This window comes from Capra hircus, chromosome 23 (genome assembly GCF_001704415.2).
Source record: "Capra hircus breed San Clemente chromosome 23, ASM170441v1, whole genome shotgun sequence".
Lineage (NCBI taxonomy): Eukaryota > Metazoa > Chordata > Mammalia > Artiodactyla > Bovidae > Capra > Capra hircus.
This window is the reverse complement of record NC_030830.1, coordinates 39771085-39789018: the sequence shown is the minus strand read 5'-3', so window position 1 is coordinate 39789018 and position 17934 is coordinate 39771085. Positions and strand designations below refer to the sequence as shown.

Sequence of the window (17934 nt, the reverse complement as noted above, 5' to 3'; positions counted from 1 at the left end):
CTTCTTGCAAAGAGTTGAAGAATCTTATTCAGGGTTACTTTCATCAGTAGAATTCAGGGGAGCAGTGTCTAGGGGTTTGGGCAACTGGGGGGAAAGTAATTTCAACTTGAAACTGGGTGGGTGGGAGTGCTGTCTGAGATTCAGACCAAATTGGGCTTCTTTAGAGCAGTGATTATCAGGCCATCCTCCTGGCTCCCTCGTGTCGGCGAGTCTGTTGTCACAGCTTGACAGGGGTCGTGCTGCCAGCCTCGGCCCAGAGAGGCTGTAAACCTCATCCAGTGCATGAGACGGCCGCCCCCAGCCCGGGATCGTCTGGCCCCGGATGTCAGTAGTGCTGTGAGAGGCCCTGCTGTAGGGAGAACCTTGTGGGATTTTCACCAGGAGTGCATTGGAATTAGAGAGTGGAACTAGAGGCGGCTGTGAGGTGGCACAGATCTGCAGGCTCTGCGTCTGCTGCTCCAACCAACCGCACACTGGGAACACTTGGGAGAAGAAATTTCAGAATGGCCTTGAAAAGCGAAACAGGAATTTGCTACGCTCCAGCAACTATTCACATAGTATTTGCATTGTATTAGGTATTATAAGTAATCTAGAGATGATCTAAGTCTACAGGAGGATTTCCTTAGGCTGTGCAAGCACATCACCATTTTATAAAGGACTTGAACATCCATGGATTTTGCTATCCAGGGGTCCTGGAGCCAGTCCCTTGTGGATACTGACAGATAATTATACTAACATGCCCTCCCACTCCAGTACTCTTGCCTGGAAAATCCCATGGACGGAGGAGCCTGGAAGGCTACAGTCCATGGGGTCACTGAGGGTCGGACATGACTGAGCGACTTCCCTTTCACTTTTCGCTTTCATGCATCGGAGAAGGAAATGGCAACCCACTCCAGTGTTCTTGCCTGGAGAATCCCAGGGACGAGGGAGCCTGGTGGGCTGCCGTCTATGGGGTCACACAGAGTCGGACACGACTGAAGTGACTTAGCAGTAGCAGCAGCCCTGGACTAAGGTGAAGAAGAAGTAGGCTAAGGTTGTGTTTATGTAGTTTATATATAGTGTGTGTGTGTGTGTGTGTGTGTGTGTGTGTGTGTGTGTGTATATGTATATATATATACACACTGATGATCACGTGTCAGTAAAGAAGCTTTGACATTCCCAGTCACTGGTGTGCTACCCTGCAGGGGACACAGGTGAGGGAGTCTCTGGCTTTCCAGGGCAAATACTTCTTCCTTAGATGCTGGCAGCATGGGAAACTTACCTGTGGTACTTGGGAAACTTCTTTGAGCACTACCCATTGCCTCCCTTGACCAGCCATGCCTTTCAGTAAAAAGAATCTGCCCACAATGCAGGAGACCTGGGTTCGATCCCTGGGTTGGGAAGATCCCCTGGAGAAGGGAATGTCTACCCACTCCAGTATTCTTGCTTGGAGAGTTCCACAGACAGATGAGCTTGGTGGGTTGCAGTCCATGGGGTTGCAAAGAATTGGACACAACTGAGCAGCTAACAATCAGGGAGAAGGACAATGAGAACCTTCTAGAGCCCTCTGAAAACATGATGTTCCCACCCGTTTAGAGTCATTTCTCTTGGAGCCAATAATACTTGAGAGAAATGATCTCTGTCTCTGGACGTGCTGAGGAGGGGGATGGAGGGGTGTTGATGAATTCAAAGACGCTTTTTCTGAGGAAACATCATCATTTTGTTCATAGTTTCCAAAATGGAACCTTTTGAATTGTTCTGTGACCCCTTCTAATTTGTGTCATGTAACTTATTTGAATTCCTTAAAGTAGGTGTTGCTCACTGCGGAATCCTGGACCCCAAAGATGTAGACTTTGAGGTGCAGTGTGCAGGTAGAGGCAAACAGAGTGTGTCCCATCTCAGTACTTGAGGTGAATTTTGTATTGAAACAGCACTCTGGTGAATACAGGGTGGTGGTTTAAAGGACACTCAGGCTCCCTTGCCACCTCCTTACCCAGGTGCCCCCAGCCTCGCAGGAGGAGAATACGTCTCTCTAAGGTCCTGCGAGGCACCAGAACTGGTCCCTGCTCAGGGCTCGGCCTTGCTGCCTGTCCTCAGTCACGTGGCGGGAGCTCACGCTCTGAGGGCACGCTGGGGGCAGAGGCGCGGCTCTGCGCTGCTGAGTGACCATCGCCACGGCGCTCTGCGAGGCAGTCTCTGATGATTACATATGGTGAGGGGGGGTGGGATTTAGCGCCAGGTTGAATCCTCACTGTAGGGCTTCCGCTGTTGGTCCAGGGCCCACACTCTGTGCCTCAGTTTGTCCATTTGTAAAATGAGATTGATTCCATCGAGGAGTTGTGAAGATGAAGTGAACGTAGAATGTTTGGAAGGGTGCCTGGCACACACTAAATGTTCAGCAGCGCTGGTGTGCGTGTGATGATGTGGTGCAGAACGTCTGGGCTGGAGACATTCAGGGAAGGAGGGGGCAAGTCGGGGGAGGTGTGGTCGGGAGAGGCGTCCTTGGTGGGGCTTGAAATGGGCTGACGGCTTGAGTCAGGGAAAGAAATGTATGTAACAGTACAGAAGTAGGAAGGAACTTGATATGTTCTGGAAGCTATAAGGAAACTAGTTAGGGTGAGGGGAACTCAGCTCAGGTATGTGATTTGGGGCATGGGAGGTGGGAGTGATCACTAAGTTTGGCATAGATGTAAGGGTTGGTTTTTGTAGAGGGGCACCAGGGTCATTTAGGCTACCAGGGGATGACAGAGCTGTGGGATGACCCGACTGGGTACTCAGGCCAGTGAGTCAGCGGGGGCCGGACAGCGTGGGCTGCGGTGAGGAGAGTGGCAGGAGGCGGAGGGCCTGCTAGAAAGCTGCCCTGGGTCCCTGCTCTAGGGTGGGGGCTCAGTGCTGGCCGTGGGAATGGAGGAGCGGGTGGCGCAGGTAGTGAGTGAGCGCCCGCTGCGACACTCAGGATTCGACGGCTGATGGAGACACAGCGGAGACGGCACAGGGTGACCTGTCCGTTCAGTCCTGTCTGAATGGCTCTGCAAAAAGCGGTGGGAGAGAGGAGAGTCGGGAGGAGGAGCAGGTTAGAGGGCGGTTTGCTGACAAGCAAGAAAGTAATGACCCCTTCCACCCAAGAGGAGCTTCAAGAGCAGCCTGGTCCCCAGGCTGAGATGGCTTCCCTTGGGCTGCAGTTTGAACGTGGGAGCCAGAGGGGAGGCTGCCGTGTCCCCTGTTCATTCTCTGAGCATCTAGTGTGCAGGCAGGGCGCAGACTCCACGCTTCTTAGAGGCTCCTGCTCATCTGTACTGCCTGTTTCCCTGGACCCTCTTGAGTCAGGCTTCTCGGAGCATCAGGTGGTGTTTTCCTTTAACAACCCTCTGAACTTGGAAGGAGGTTGGGGATATTGTCTTCCCATTCACGAAGCACATATTTCTGATATTCCTAATCCCTGTAACGTTTTCAGCTACCACGGTTAGGCACTACCAGTGATGTGATTGCTTTCGAGATTGCAAAGGCAGCGGCACCGTGGAAGAAGTGAGTAGCGTTTTAGGGCCCCAGGTGTCCTGGGATCATCTGAAAGGTCTCAGGTTTTCATGCTTGGAATCACTCTGTCAGGAGCACTGTGTCACAGGGCAGCAGCAGCGTTATGGTAAGGAGGAGCCCTGGCTTCCCCTTGGCCACGTTTTAATCCAAAAGCTCAAGTAGAAGCATTATCGCAGCAGGGTGGACTGGGCTGGAGCCCTTACCCATGTTTGCTTTGTTTCAGTTATTCTGAGCAGGTTTTTTTTCCCCCTTCTTTCCTTCTCCCCTACCACCCTTCCTGACCTCCCCCCACTGCTTTGTGTCAGACACTGTTCAGTATTTTCCAAGTTTCCAAATACTGGCTCATTTAATCTTCACAACAACCCCTCTGAGGAGATGCAGTTGTTAACCTTATGTTTTAGGTGAGGAAGCTGAGGGACAGCAGGGTGAGGCCGCTTGCCCAGAGTTGCACACCGAGTTTGGCAGCTGGAGCTTGAGTCCTAGCAGGCTAGCTCTAGGCCCCTGCTCCTAATCACCTTGTTTCACTGTCTCCCTTTGTTTGGCTGGAGCCACCATTTTGAAGACGGCATTTTCTGTTCTCTTTTTTTAGTTCAAGAATTTGTTTTAGGAATGTCACATGGTAACATCAGAGTGAACAGATGCTTTTTTGAATCTTACAGACCTGATCTGAACGGTGGCTGTGCCCACTTATTAGCTATGTAACCTGGGGTAAGTCACTTAACCTCTTTGAGCCTCAGTTTCTGAACGTGTGTAATGAAGATTAGACTCATCATGAAGAAGCGAAAGATTTTGTAAAGTGCTGGCCGTGGGAATGGAGGAGCGGGTGGCGCAGGTAGTGAGTGAGCGCCCGCTGCGACACTCAGGATTCGACGGCTGATGGAGACACAGCGGAGACGGCGCAGGGTGACCTGTCCGTTCAGTCCTGTCTGAATGGCTCTGCAAAAAGCGGTGGGAGAGAGGAGAGTGGGGAGGAGGAGCAGGTTAGAGCAGCTACCAGAATTTAGTAGCTGTTGGGTCTGGGACTAGTTACTAAGCCTCCTCTGTAAAATGAAGATAATAATTCCTTTCTCTGTAAAGATTCTACAGTTAATCGTTTAAAATAATATCTGGAGTATAGTACCCAACACCATTAGCGCTATCCAGCTTTCAATGTTCTTTGTGCTTCAGTACATTTTGTAACACCTGTGTATAGCTAGTACTCTTTTTGGTGTTACAGTGGTGGTGGTCTCATTTAGGCCTCTTTGGCCTAATTTCATGTACTTTTGACTCTCCCAAGCAAAAGAACCTTGTATGGTAGGGATTTGATAGTATTATAACAGATGAATGAATGTTTTCTGCACGTGTTTGATTTTCTTGTGTAACACTGTCTGGGAAAGGTCCTGTTTTTCTCTAGTTTTGTATATATCTGTGAGTGACTTGCCTTGCCGTGTTGTTCCGTCACTCAGTCGTGTCTGACTCTGCAGTCCCGTGGACTGCAGCACACCAGTCTTCCCTGTGCTTCACCATCTCCTGGAGCTTGCTCAAACTCATGTCCATCGAGTCGGTGATGCTATCCAACCATCTCATCCTCTGTCGTCCCCTTCTCCTCCTGCCTTCAATCTTTCCTAGCACTAGGGTCTTTTAAAATGAGTTGGCTGTTCACATCAGGTGGCCAAAGTATTGGAGCTTCAGCTTCAGCATCAGTCCTTCCAATGAGTATTCAAGGTTGATTTCCTTTAGGATTGATTGGTTTGATCTCCTCGCAGTCCAAGGGGCTCTCGAGTCTTCTCCAGCACCACAGTTGGAAAGCATCAGTTCTTCAGCACTCAGCCTTTGGCATACACATCCATACAAGACTGCTGGAACAACCATAGCTCTGACTATACGGACCTTTGTTGGCAAAGTAATGTCTCTGCTTTTTAATACTCTGTCTAGGTTTGTCATAGCTTTTCTTCGAAGGAGCAAGCGTCTTTTCATTTCATGGCTGCAGTCACTGTCCACAGTGATTTTGGATTTGCCTTACCATGCAGATTATCTATCCTGGTGGGGCAGTTCTGTTTCATCCTTGTCATCAGGCAGTCTTTCATCATTGTATTTGCCATCTGCTTTGCTTTAGGGCATCCCTAGTGGCTCAGCGATAAAGAATCCGCCTGTAATGGAGGATTCGATCCCTGGGTGGGAAACATTCCCTAGAGGAGGACACGACAACCCACTCCAGTTTTCTTGCCTGGAGAATCCCTTGGACAGAGGAGCCTGGCGGGCTACAGTCCATGGGGTCACAAAGAGTCGGCCACTACTGAGTGACTGAGCATGCATGCTTTGATTTAAATTTTTTGTCTTATTTATCTTTTTGGAATATTTAATCTTTCTTTTTATTGTAAAGATCATGGTGGTTAGCCATTCCTTTTAGTTATGAGTCCCAAACCCTAAAACTGCTTTGTCTCTTTTATTCTGTTATTTCCCCTGTAGTTCTGGCTTAATCTCCATGTTCCTGCTGGATGACTTCTTGAAGTTCATGAATGAGATGTTTCTTTTTACTTATCTTTCATCGATAGCTGTCTCCCCCACCCTCCTTCCCCACTTTGGATTTCAGACGACTAATTTTAACTAAATGAAAGGTATTGGTCTTCTTATCATGCCTATCAGTGGGTAGTTTCTGGCACAGGAAGTTGGTTTCCACATCTGAAGGGATCGTTTCCCAAGGATCCTGAACTCTCCCAATCTGTTGGAATATCCATAATATTGATCTTTGCACAGACTGCTGCATTCTTCTAAATCCCAGACTCCTATTGAAAAATAGGGATGCTGACTTTTTCGTACCTAATTGCCTCGGGATTGTTAATGGGGGATGGGTGAGGGCCGTAGCTTGTTTCTCCCACTTCCTTTGGTTTTCTTCCCTGCTCTGCTAGTCTCTGAGGAAGGCAGTGCTCAGTTTCCTCTTTTGGAAATTAGCCACAGATTTGCAAATTTGGAACTGTTGTATCTCCTGCAGAGTATCATTTTGCCTCATTCCCTTGATCGTGGTCCCAGATGTAGCTGAGTCCCCTTCCTAGTTGATCAGTTGCCCATCAGCCATGACCCTTTTTCCTTATTACTTTGATTGAGGGAAGGGTTTTATGATAATCTTAAAGACTGTTTTCAGTCCCAGACCATCGTGCCTTAGTTTCGAGGGCTCTCAGAAGGAAGTTTTATCTTGGTATAGAAGAGCTCCCCTTCTACTTTTTAAACTCCCTACAAATGGCATCATTTCAAGGAGCCACCAAGTTTAAGGGACATTTAAATCGTATAAAAACCTGAGTGACTCAGAATGGTTAGAGGAGGAAAGTGCTGTACCTTTTCTTTCTTTCTTTCTTTTTTTGCCACAGGGCATGTGGGATCTTAGTTCCCTGATCAGGGATCAGAACTGTGCCCCCTACAGTGGAAGCATGGAGCCCTAACACTGAGCCAGCAAGAGTCCTAGCTGTGCCTTTTCTTTCCATCAGTGTAGGGCAAAGGGTGAAGCCAGCTTGCTGAATCCCCTTTCTTTCTTCCAAGACCGTCCCCTGTAACCTGTACTGAAGCCTGGGAAAAGTCCGTACTCAGGTGGCTTAATAAATAACATCTCTTTCCGTTATGAACACTTCCAGAGAGATACAGGACAGGCAAATAACTAAGTAAGAAGCACAAAATAGTAAAAGATTGATAAGTGTGTATCTGGCCTTTTCCATATACAAAGTTTAATGAAAATATTTTGCAGATACAAAGGAAGGTTACCTTAAAACAAAGCAGTTACTGGACTCTGGAAAAAGGCTGGGCTACTGTAGAGGCGAGGCCTCCAGAAGCCAGCTGGGTGACCTTGGGAGTTGTTCTGACAAACTTTACAATACAGAGAGAGATTGGAGGGTCTGGCACCAGTAAGTTCTAACCTCAAGTCTGCCTTAAAGAGAGTCATTTCCACCCTTTTGACCTTAGTTTTTTTCCCACAGATAAGATGAGGCTCTCTCAGATCTCTTCTAGCTCCAGATTCTGACTCCTGATTCCTGGCATTCTGCTGATTTAGCAGACAAGACAGATTCATAAGCCGTGATGTGTGTGTCTCTTCTTCTTGTCTTTAACCTGATCAAAATTACCAGTTAAATAATAGGTTCTTTTTTTTCTTTTTAAAGTTTTTTTGAGATATATTTCAAATGCTACAAAATTCACCTGTTTAGAGTGTACAGTTAAGTAGTTTGTACAAACATCACTGCAGTCTAATTTCAGAACATTTTCATCACTGCAAAAAGCAACCCCATATACATTAGAATTCATTTCTCACTTTCCTTTGCTCTCCCCAGGTAAGCTAAACTAATCTCCTTTCTATCTGTATGGATTTGTCTATTATGGACATTTCACATAAGTGGAATCATGCGTTGTGTGGCCGTTTGTGACTGAGTTCTTTTACTTAGCGTAATGTTTTCAAGGTTCACCTATTGTGGCGACCATCAGTACTTCCTTCTTTTTTATTGCTAAATAATATTCCACTGTATGGTATGACACATTTTATTCATTCATTCCTCAGTTGGTGAAAAGTTAGATCGTTATCATGTTTTGGCTATTATGAATATTGATACATTGAATATTTGCATATGTTTTTTGTGTGGAGATATACCTTCATTTCTCTTGGAGTGAATTGCTATGTGCTAACTCAATTTAACTTTTTGAGGACCTGCCAAATTATTTTCCATGGCTGAATCATTTTGCAATCCCACCAGCAATGGATAAGGGTGCCAATTTTTCCACATCCTTGCGAACACTTGCTCTTGTCTGTTTTATTTTAGCCATCGTACTGAGTATAAAGTGATTTTTTATTTGCGTTTTCCTCATGACTAATGTTTGGAGAAGGCAATGGCACCCCACTCCAGTACTCTTGCCTGGAAAATCCCATGGACGGAGGAGCCTGGAAGGCCACAGTCCATGGGGTTGCTACGAGTCAGACATGACTGAGCAACTTCACTTTCACTTTTCACTTTCCTGCATTGGAGAAGGAAATGGCAACCCACTCCAGTGTTCTTGCCTGGAGAATCCCAGGGACAGGGAAGCCTGGTGGTGACCTGCCATCTACGGGGTCGCACAGAGTCGGACATGAATGAAGCGACTTAGCAGCAGCAGCAGCATGACTAATGTTATTGACTAAATTTTCATGTTGCTTATTAGCCATTTGTACATCTTTTTGGAGAGCTATCTTTCCAGGTCCTTTGGCCATATTTGAGTTGCACTGTTTATCTTTTTTATTATTGAGTTAAAAGAGTGGCTCCTGTTTGAAAATTTTGTTTGACTGTCTGGAATTTAAATTTGTGTCACTGGTCATTCCATCACTGCTTTTGCAGACTAAAGGTCATTGGTTAAATGGATTTTTTTGAAGTCAGCTATTGGAATTGGAGGCTTAAAAAGATTTTAGATGCAAAAGTTGGCAGAGGGGTCACGCGTAGAGTGATGGGAAGAAAGCTATTTTGCATCCATACACGGGAAACAGTGTAAGTGTTCTGGAAACAGCCGCCCCTCCTTCCAGCACTTGACTTCCTTTGGTGTCATCCCCATGTCCTGTTTCTTCCTTCTCATTTGTGGCTTTGACTGACATCTTCCAAAAGAGCTTTCATGGCTAATGCTTTTTAAAAACACTAACACATTGTTAATAGATGGAAATTAATGCCATTAAACGTTAGTTTCACTTGAGGAGATTGTTTTTTTAAGGCACCCAATAGCTGATGTTTTATGAAATTGTGCTCTTAGACTAGTATACCATGGTGTTCAGGGAACTGACTTGAAGAAAGGGAAAAGAATCCAAGAACCTCCCTAACTGATTATGTTAGAGAGTTGAAAACTTTGATTTTTCTGTTACTCTCCTTACAAATTGAAGCATTTTTCAGAGTTGATGAGGAAAGAAGCCCTCATTTTAGCTCCCAGGATACTTATAACACTGAATGAAATTGCTTTTTTTTTTTTTTTTTAAGTTCACTGAAGTCTTTGGAGCTTGCCTAGAGCTTGGCTAGCTGTACATTATTTTGGCCTTACTCAAGGACTCTGTCTAGTTATTGTTCATTTTCTCATTTGCATTTACATGTAGCTCAAGGGGCTTCCCTACAACCCTTCCCCTGGAACCTCATGCAAGAAAAAACATCCTTGTGATTCGGCCTCTTAGTAAGTGTTGGAAACTGGGCTTCATGACAAGTTGGCTCTGAACCAAGCTTCCCTTGCTGTTACACATGTGAAACCTGTTTCTCTTGGCTAAGTCATTTAAAGAAAAGACTGTTCACATCTCGGCTAAAACAGTCCTCTTCCCCTCTCTCCTCCCAGCCTCGCCACCTCTTCTTTCTCCCCATCTTATTTGATGAGGCTGCTGTGAGTCCGTCTTTTTCTAGGCGTTTCAGACATCGGGCTGCTCACATTTCTTCTTTGATCTGTTTTCCTTCTCAGAAGATTGGCCATGTGAGGCTGTTCCCACTCGCTCTAATGTAAGAGAAGCCTTGGGCTTCTGTCCTTTGGTCACGACTCCATTTTCATGCTTCTCTGCATAGGGATGGGCTGGTTTACATTTTTTTTTTTTTTGAAATGACAAGTTATTTAATTAGGTTCTTTGCAAAAAGTTCAGAATACTACTTTGTGAAGATAAATGCCATTTGTGAGAGCAAACACAGAGCGGAGGTAGCCCTGGAGCTGAGGGACAGCTTTGATTCTTTGCAGAATTTGCGAGTCCACAGCTTTCTGGTCAACCTTGCGCTGCTCTGTGATCTCATATTTCTCTCTCTCTGTGTCGAAGATCTCACCCTCCTGGTGTCTGGGTTTACGCAGCTTCTTCTTCTTGAAGTAAGTGTCAGTGAGATATTCCGGAATTTTCACACCACTGATACCAATTTTGGTGGAGGTGGCAATGACAAATTTCTGGTGTGTTCTACGCAGAGGAACTCGATTGAGGAATAGAGGCCCAGTCACAAGTAGCAAGCCACTGCCCAGCTGCTTCAGGAAAACGACCCTCTTGCTTCTGTGGCGCCCAGTGAGGATGATCAGAATGGTCCCAGGAGTGATGCTGGCACGCAGCTTCCTCACATGCTTACTGAAGGGTTTTTTGCCATGACTCAACAGTTTCTGAGGCACATCTTCCGTAGGGTAATACCTAGGCATTTTGCGAAGTTTGACCACTCGGGTACCACCATTCTTGTCGCCACCAACTGGTTTTGTGACAGTAGCAAGAGCACAAACCTTCTTTTTCTTTTCGACCTTGGATTTAGGTGCTGAATATTTTCTCTTGTACAAGGCCTTTCTGGAGTACATGGCTGATCGGGAATATCTGCCAATTCCTCTGACCAGGACAGGATTTCGGCTGCAGTGGGGCTTCCCCTTCTTAACCTTCTTCACCTTTTCCACCTTTTTAGCCTTCTTGCCAGCATCAGCCTTCTTGGCTTCAGGTTTTTTCTCCTTAGTATCTGGCTTCTCAGCCTTTTCACCCGCCATCTTGCAAGATGGGAAAGAGGTGGTTTACATTTTTTAATACCCCATCTTCTGAATCAGAAGCAAGACTACCTTCGTGTTACTCTGCATTAAAAACTGTGAATATTAGAGGTAGAACCAGCACCTGCTGACATTGTTGGGCTTTGTCGTCTGTACCTGAATGTGAGAAAGAGAACTCTTTATTATTTGGACTCCTCTTTCCTGTGGCTTTAGTTGTCAGCTATCTTGAAAGTAAATCCTGAAAACATTTAAATTAATATACGTTGTTAAAAAGCCCTGCTGGGTTGAACACACACCAGCATTTCAATATTAAAAGCATCACTGATACTTCTTAAATGTCTCTGGACACCAGTGGCATATGGGGAAAGTTGAAAGAAAGAAGGTGCAAGGTGTTTATTTAAAAGGCACCCTGGTGAAGTGGTGATGGGATTAGCATGTCCCTAGCAACTGGTGAGGGGGCTTCAGGAGCTTATTTTAGAGTGCTCAGCACCCGTGACCTGTAGGGTGCACTGAAAGAGCACACGTCATCCTTATCTCCAGGGGGAGAATTCAGGCCAGGGCGTCTGCAGGCTGCCATTGAGGCAGAGATTCTGAAGAGTATAAGACATTGACTGTGCCTGTCCTCTGAAGAGCCCCTGTTGCTTCTGCAGCGGATGGGAGCACACAGGTCTGTGATTGTCGGTGGAGGCTGGTCTTGAAGGGCCTCCAGCTGTTGATGGTTTGGGATATAGTAATTGAGGTCATTACCTTGATACCCAGTTCTCTATAGTCTTTCCAGGCCAAGGAAAACAAAAATTCAAATTCGCCTAAACTGTGCATTTGCTTCCATTGTCAGACTGTCCCAGTGCCAAGAATATGTTTCCTTCCTGATCAAAGCACTACCGTAATTTCAAACCAACTTAGGTTTTCTAATTCATATGATAGGTCTCTAATATATTTTAATAGAGGCGATAGCTCTTAAGGAGATTTAGTTTCTTCCCTATTCATTCACCCCATCCCCAACTTGTATAGGACTAATGGGCTCGTTGCTATCAATTGATGTGAAATATATCCCTCCCTCCTCCACGGGATCCTGGAGAAGGGAATGACAACCCACTCCAGTATTCTTGCCTGGAGAATCCCATAGACAGAGGAGCCTGGTGGTCTACAGTCCATGGGGTCGCACAGAGTCAGACACGACTGAGCGCAGCACAGCACACATATCCCTCCCAACAGCTAGATGAATAAATTCCTTGGAAGCCAAACTTTTGTAAGAAACTACTCATTTGGAAAACAAAGCATAGGACTGATGATGTAGCTTCATTTATTCATCATTGTACCCAGTACCTACCAGTTTAACAAGGCACTCTTCTGGATCCAAAAATGGATCTCACACAGATGGACCTTGATCTCATGTGCCTTAAAGTCTTGAAAGATAGGTATATACTATGTGTTATGCACACACATGTGCAAAATGCATATGGATACATAATATTGCGTCACTTTTTTACTCTCGTCATTAACTGATATAAATAGATAAAGTGTGATGGAAGTTGAGAGGAGAAAAGAGAGAGTCCTTCTGGATATGTAGTGCTGAAAGGCACAGTGGTTATGGCTTTGGGCTCCGGAGTCAGAGTGCCCGATTTCAGATCCTGGTTTAGTGCTTATTATCGTGGGAGCCCTGGACAAGTTATGTGGTCCCCCTTCATCTGCAGATAAGCTTTCTGTGATTTTTATTACCCACAGTTATCTGCTCTCCAAAAATGTTAAATAGAAAATTCTAGAAGTAAATAATTCCCAAGTTTTAAGTAGCAAACTGTTCTGGGCAGTGTGAGGAAATCTTGCCCCTTCCTGCTCTGTCCTGCCTGGAATGTGGGCCGCCTCTTCCTCAGCGTATCCACGCCGCATATGCTACCTGCCTGTTAGTCACTTCGAAGCCGTCTGGCTTATCAGATCGAGTGTTGCAGCATCACAGTGCTTGCGCAACAAACCCTATTTACTTAATGATGGCCCCAAAATGCAGGAGTGGTGATGCTATCAATTTAGCTGTTCTCTTACTGTGCCTGATTTGTAAATGAATCTCTACCACAGGTATGTGCGTATAGGAACAGACATAGTACACATGAGGTTCGGTACGATCTGAGGTTTCAGGAAGCATTCACTGGGGGTCTTCGAAAGAATCCCTCATAACTAAGGGGAGACCGCAATGCTTCGTTTCACTAAGACTCAGTTTCTTCTTCTGCTATTTAGGCTTAGTAAGTACCTACAGTTCTTCACAGGGTATTTGTGAAGCTCAAACAGTATAGTTTGTGGATGAAGGATGAGAGAAGCTAGAGTTGGGGCTGTAGGCTTCGAAGGAGGAGAATTGAGGCACAGGGCAGGCTGGGAGAGAGGTGGAGAAGGAAGCATTGAAGTGGAAGAGACTGTACGTATTTGGAGAAAAGCTAAGTTTTGCTGAAGTAATGTAGTAAAGAAGAAAATAAGATTGGAAAAGTGTTAATAAGTTGTGGCTGGATCACACAAGCCATCAGTCTCATTTTGACCTCAGTTTGAAGGATGAGGGCTCCTACTGAAGGTTCTGGAGTAGACTAGGCATGATCAGACTCCAGCTTTAGGAAAATTAATCTGGTGGCAGTCTTTATGATGTCCATTGTGGGGAAACTTAGGATAAAGTCCTAGGGCTTGAACTAAATCAGTTACGTTAGAGCCTTTCCTGTTCTATGACTTGGTCCAGTGTATGTCACAGACACTTCGCTCTCGTGTTGGATTTTCTAGCACGTCATTGTTCTGAATAACGGTTCTACGGTCCTTCTTCCCCACCAACCTGCATCGCCCTCTGCAGTGACCTCTCGTTAAGCGCGCCTGTTGGCCTTGTGTGCTCTTCTCCTTCCCTTGTCAGGAAGGCTCTGATGTCATTTATTCAGAATTAGACAAAATACAGTCATAGCAAATGCATTGCTTATCAACCATTTTAAAGCGCATTTTAAGCCATTTATTTCTAATTGCAGTTTAAAAGGCTTTTCTTTTTCTTGGAAGGATTTCAGGCATCAAGCAGTTTGGGAACAATGCTTTTAGGCCTGTTCAACTGAGCCTTGGAGGAAAAAAAAATCAGTGGCATTAGGCCTTTTTAGAGTTGGGGGCAGGGGAGGTCTCTAGGATCTTCCCCAAAGAGAGCTGTCCTCTCCCTTGAGGAATGGTGTGAAATAGTTCTGTGGTGAAGGCCTACTCTGACACAAATTGTCTTGTTCCACCTGCGCACAGACACCTGTCCTTCAGTGGACAGATGTTTAGCATATTTGAATTTTAATTTTTACTCAGTTTTATTTGTTTTCTGACTTATTCCTGTATTGCTGTGTTGTGTTTTTTTTTTTTTCCCTCTGAATTTTTAAGAGCATGACAAACCACTGTGTCTTTGAAACTCATCTCATAACTGGTTCTCCTAAGGATTACTGTTCTATAAACATTTGACCATGGACTACATAAAGGCTAGGAGCACTGATTTTAGGGCCTTTTGGAGGCAGGTCTCACGAGGCCTGTGCTCGGTTGTGGCTGACTCTGTGTGACCCTTTGGACTATATGTAGCCAGGCTCCTCCATCCATGGGATTCTCCGGGCAAGAATACTGGAGACGGTTGCCATTTCTTCCTTCAGGGGATCTTCCTAACCCAGGGATTGAACCTGTGTCTCCTGCATTGCAGGCGAATTCTTTACCACTGAGCCATCGGGGAAGCCCAGTATGAGGTATAATGGAGCCAATTAAAAAACACCTCTCCACTACATTGTAAATCAACTATGCTTCAATAAAATTTGAAAAAATTCTAATGTCTGTGAAGCATAATACAGCAAAGTACAATATAGTTGTTTCTGAAACAACTTAAGAAAGAGTGACATTCACAGTCAGACAGGTGGATAGAAATATCACTTTTATTGGTGCTTGAGGATTGTGGCCTTGATCTGCAGCCAAGTAAGCTCCCACACTTTCTCATCTGGAGCAGACAGGTTCAGAGCCTACTCAGTAGGAGCGGTCACAGGAGCCTTTTCCTGCAGGGCAGGCCCTTTGCTTCTTGGGGTGGAACAGATCAGAATGCATGATGCCTCCTGCAGGCAAGGGAATGGATGTCTCTTCAGCAGCTTTGTGGAGTGATTTCACACATCTGCTCCACAAACTTAATTTAATCCTAGTATCTATTTCATTATGTTTGTGGAATTTGCTTGCCAGTCTTGTTGGTTCAATGGACCTGTAGGTTGCATTTGGTAAATATTTTCATCAAGGATTAGTCCAGCAACCTAGAGGGGTGGGATAGAGTGGGAGGGAGGTTCAAGAGGGAGGGGACATGTGTATACATATGGCTTATTCATGTTGATATATGGAAGAACAATATTGTAAAGCAATTATCCTCCAATTAAAAATAAAATAAAATGATAAATTAAAAAAAAAAGAATTAGTCCAGTTTGCAGAGGAAAAAAAATCAATGAATTTCCCAGGGCCTTTTCGTAATCATTTGAGTTAAACTTAAGATACCCTTGATTCCACTACATACTTTATAAAAGGCAGAGTAGTTTTCTTATTAAATTTGGGGGGAAGTCTTAAGTTTTAATTTAAACTTAAATTTCTCCTCTGATTTTTGTTTCACTAATAAAGGTAAAGATAATTAAAAAAAAGAATTAGTCCATTTTGTCTCAACAGTATTATACACTATGGTGAAATATTTAGTTGTCTGCTTCTATTTGCTTTCAAGTAATCAGAAATTAAAAAAAAAAAGATTGGGGAGTATGCTAAGAATACTGAATGCTTTTCATTTCATGTGTTTGTTACTGGTTTCCCCCGTCTGCTTAGAAGTCTCTGCAAAGTAGATGAGAGTGCAAAAATGAGGCACAGCAAGCTTGAGGGGTCAGGAGCATTTTGTGTTTCTGTGGTCTTGTCACATCTTGCTCATCTAAGATACATGACTGCTACTCCCAGCCCTTGTGGGCAGTGGCTGAGGCCACTTGAAGAGGCTTTGGAGGAAATTCAGTGGTGCAGCTTCATGAGTGTTAGTCATCTGGGTCCTGGTTAGATGGGGACTGATGCTCTCATTTCCAGGCTTGACTTCACAAGCACTTTCCACTGGTCTTTTGAGCCAGGAATAGTCATAAGATAAGCAGCTATGTGGTTTTTAAGGACAGAGTGTGTTTTGCACCGCCTGATGAGTACGTTGTGTCTCTCAAGTTGCGATTCTACATGGCGAGTTCTGGAAAACAACTAACTGCCCATAAATTTGGAAGATAATGGAAAGATTACGTTTTAGAATAAACTGGTGATCTAGGAAGTAAACGAGTTTTTTGAGTTCTGTGAGCCACTTGAGCAAATTAGTTGAACACAAGAAGGGGGTCAGGAGAACTTGCAGTCTGTAGGTGGTGGGTCAGATGTGCTACAGGTAACAATCTGGGCTTGTGGCTGGTCTGAAGTGGGGATGGTATTGCTGGACTGAGCCCTTTGCCTGTGGGATCTGTGTTGTCTCCGGTACATAGTGTCGGAATTGCATTGAGCTGTGAACACCCAGCTGTGTGTTCTGTGTGTGTTCTGATCTACAGTACACTGCTTTATTGTACACAGGCTCCCGCATGTGAGGCAACCTTCTCCCCTACATTGGAGTTGGTGATCAGAACCCCTTTTAATGGACTCATTTGGGAACTTGGCCACCATTTGTTGGAGAAGGGAATGGCATCCCACTCCAGTACTCTTGCCTGGAAAACCCCATGGACGGAGGAGCCTGGTGGGCTGTAGTCCATGGGGTCGTGAAGAGTCAGACACGACTGAGTGACTTCACTTCCACTTTTCACTTTTATGCATTGGAGAAGGAAATGGCAACCCACTCCAGTGTTCTTGCCTGGAGAATCCCAGGGATAGGGGGGCCTGGTGGGCTGCTGTCTCTGGGGTTGCACAGAGTCGGACACGACTGAAGCAACTTAGCAGCAGCAGCAGCAACCTCACTGAGCACTCTGAGTTGTCCAGTGTAGTTCTCAGATCTGAACAAAGATCCAAGAAGTCTGGGATGTGCTGTTTCACTTGGAAAATGTGTTGAATCAGTCTGCACAGTGTTCAGGGCGATGTGCTTGGTATGGTATGACCTTTGTCCTTGAGTCACCTGTGGGAGTCTGCATGTGACACACATGACGGATTAGAGGAACATGGAAATGAGAGAGAATTTATTTACATGGATCTGTATACTTGAGCAATACTTTTTTCCTGATTATTCTTAGTAGATGGCCTTTTTTGTATGTGTGATATAAAGTTAAATGGGCCATGATTAGGAGTGCTGTTGATTCTAACTTTTCTAGAATAAAAATACATTTTAAATTTGTTAGACTAATACATCCTTATGACAGAAAAAGTCAAACAGTATAACAATCCATTGTTTCTCTTCCTTCCTTCAATCCTTCCAGCAGTTTTATGTATATTTTTTCAGATTTTTTTTAACATGCTTAGATAAATTGATTCTATTTTGTTTTAATGATGATACATAATCTGCAACTTGTTTTTTTCCATTTAATATATTACTGACATTAGTTAATTTGAAGTTTTTTTCTTATCATTAATGAGGGTTGAATTGTAAAATATTTTTAATCTAGTGAGAGGAACGAACATGTGATTTTTCTTCTTTAATCTGTTAAGGCTACATCAGATTCTCTGAAGTTCAATACTCCTGACATTCCTAGTACAACTTTGGTCAGTCTTTAAAGTTGGCAGCTACTCATTCTTTAAAGACATTTCAGAGATGTCACGGAGCTGCAGAGTGTGTCACTTGCGCTAGGACAGCTCAGGGGGCTGTGGCCAGCTTGTGCTGGGAGTGCACACTGTCCAGAGTCAGGGCCTTGAGAGCTGGCTCTGCCAGGAGCTGTTCTCAGTGTAGCTGCTGCTGGTGTTAGGAGAGATACAGCACATTAGAGCTTCGCAATGTCCTTAGCCTACAAAGCAGTATATTAGATTCTAAGTAACACTGTCCTAGTTGTAACCTTG

At 44.8% G+C, this 17934-nt stretch overlaps 1 protein-coding gene and 1 pseudogene across 9 annotated transcripts in view; one reads left to right on the top strand and one right to left on the bottom strand.

Moving 5' to 3' along the window:
- The window catches only part of ANKS1A (ankyrin repeat and sterile alpha motif domain containing 1A), a 168629-nt gene that overhangs the window by 30140 nt on the left and 120555 nt on the right, over nt 1–17934 (top strand). The window lies entirely within an intron of this gene.
- Nucleotides 10043–11000, bottom strand: LOC102173699 (annotated as a pseudogene). Its single transcript, XR_001297174.2, has one exon. The product of XR_001297174.2 is annotated as a 60S ribosomal protein L6 pseudogene (transcript).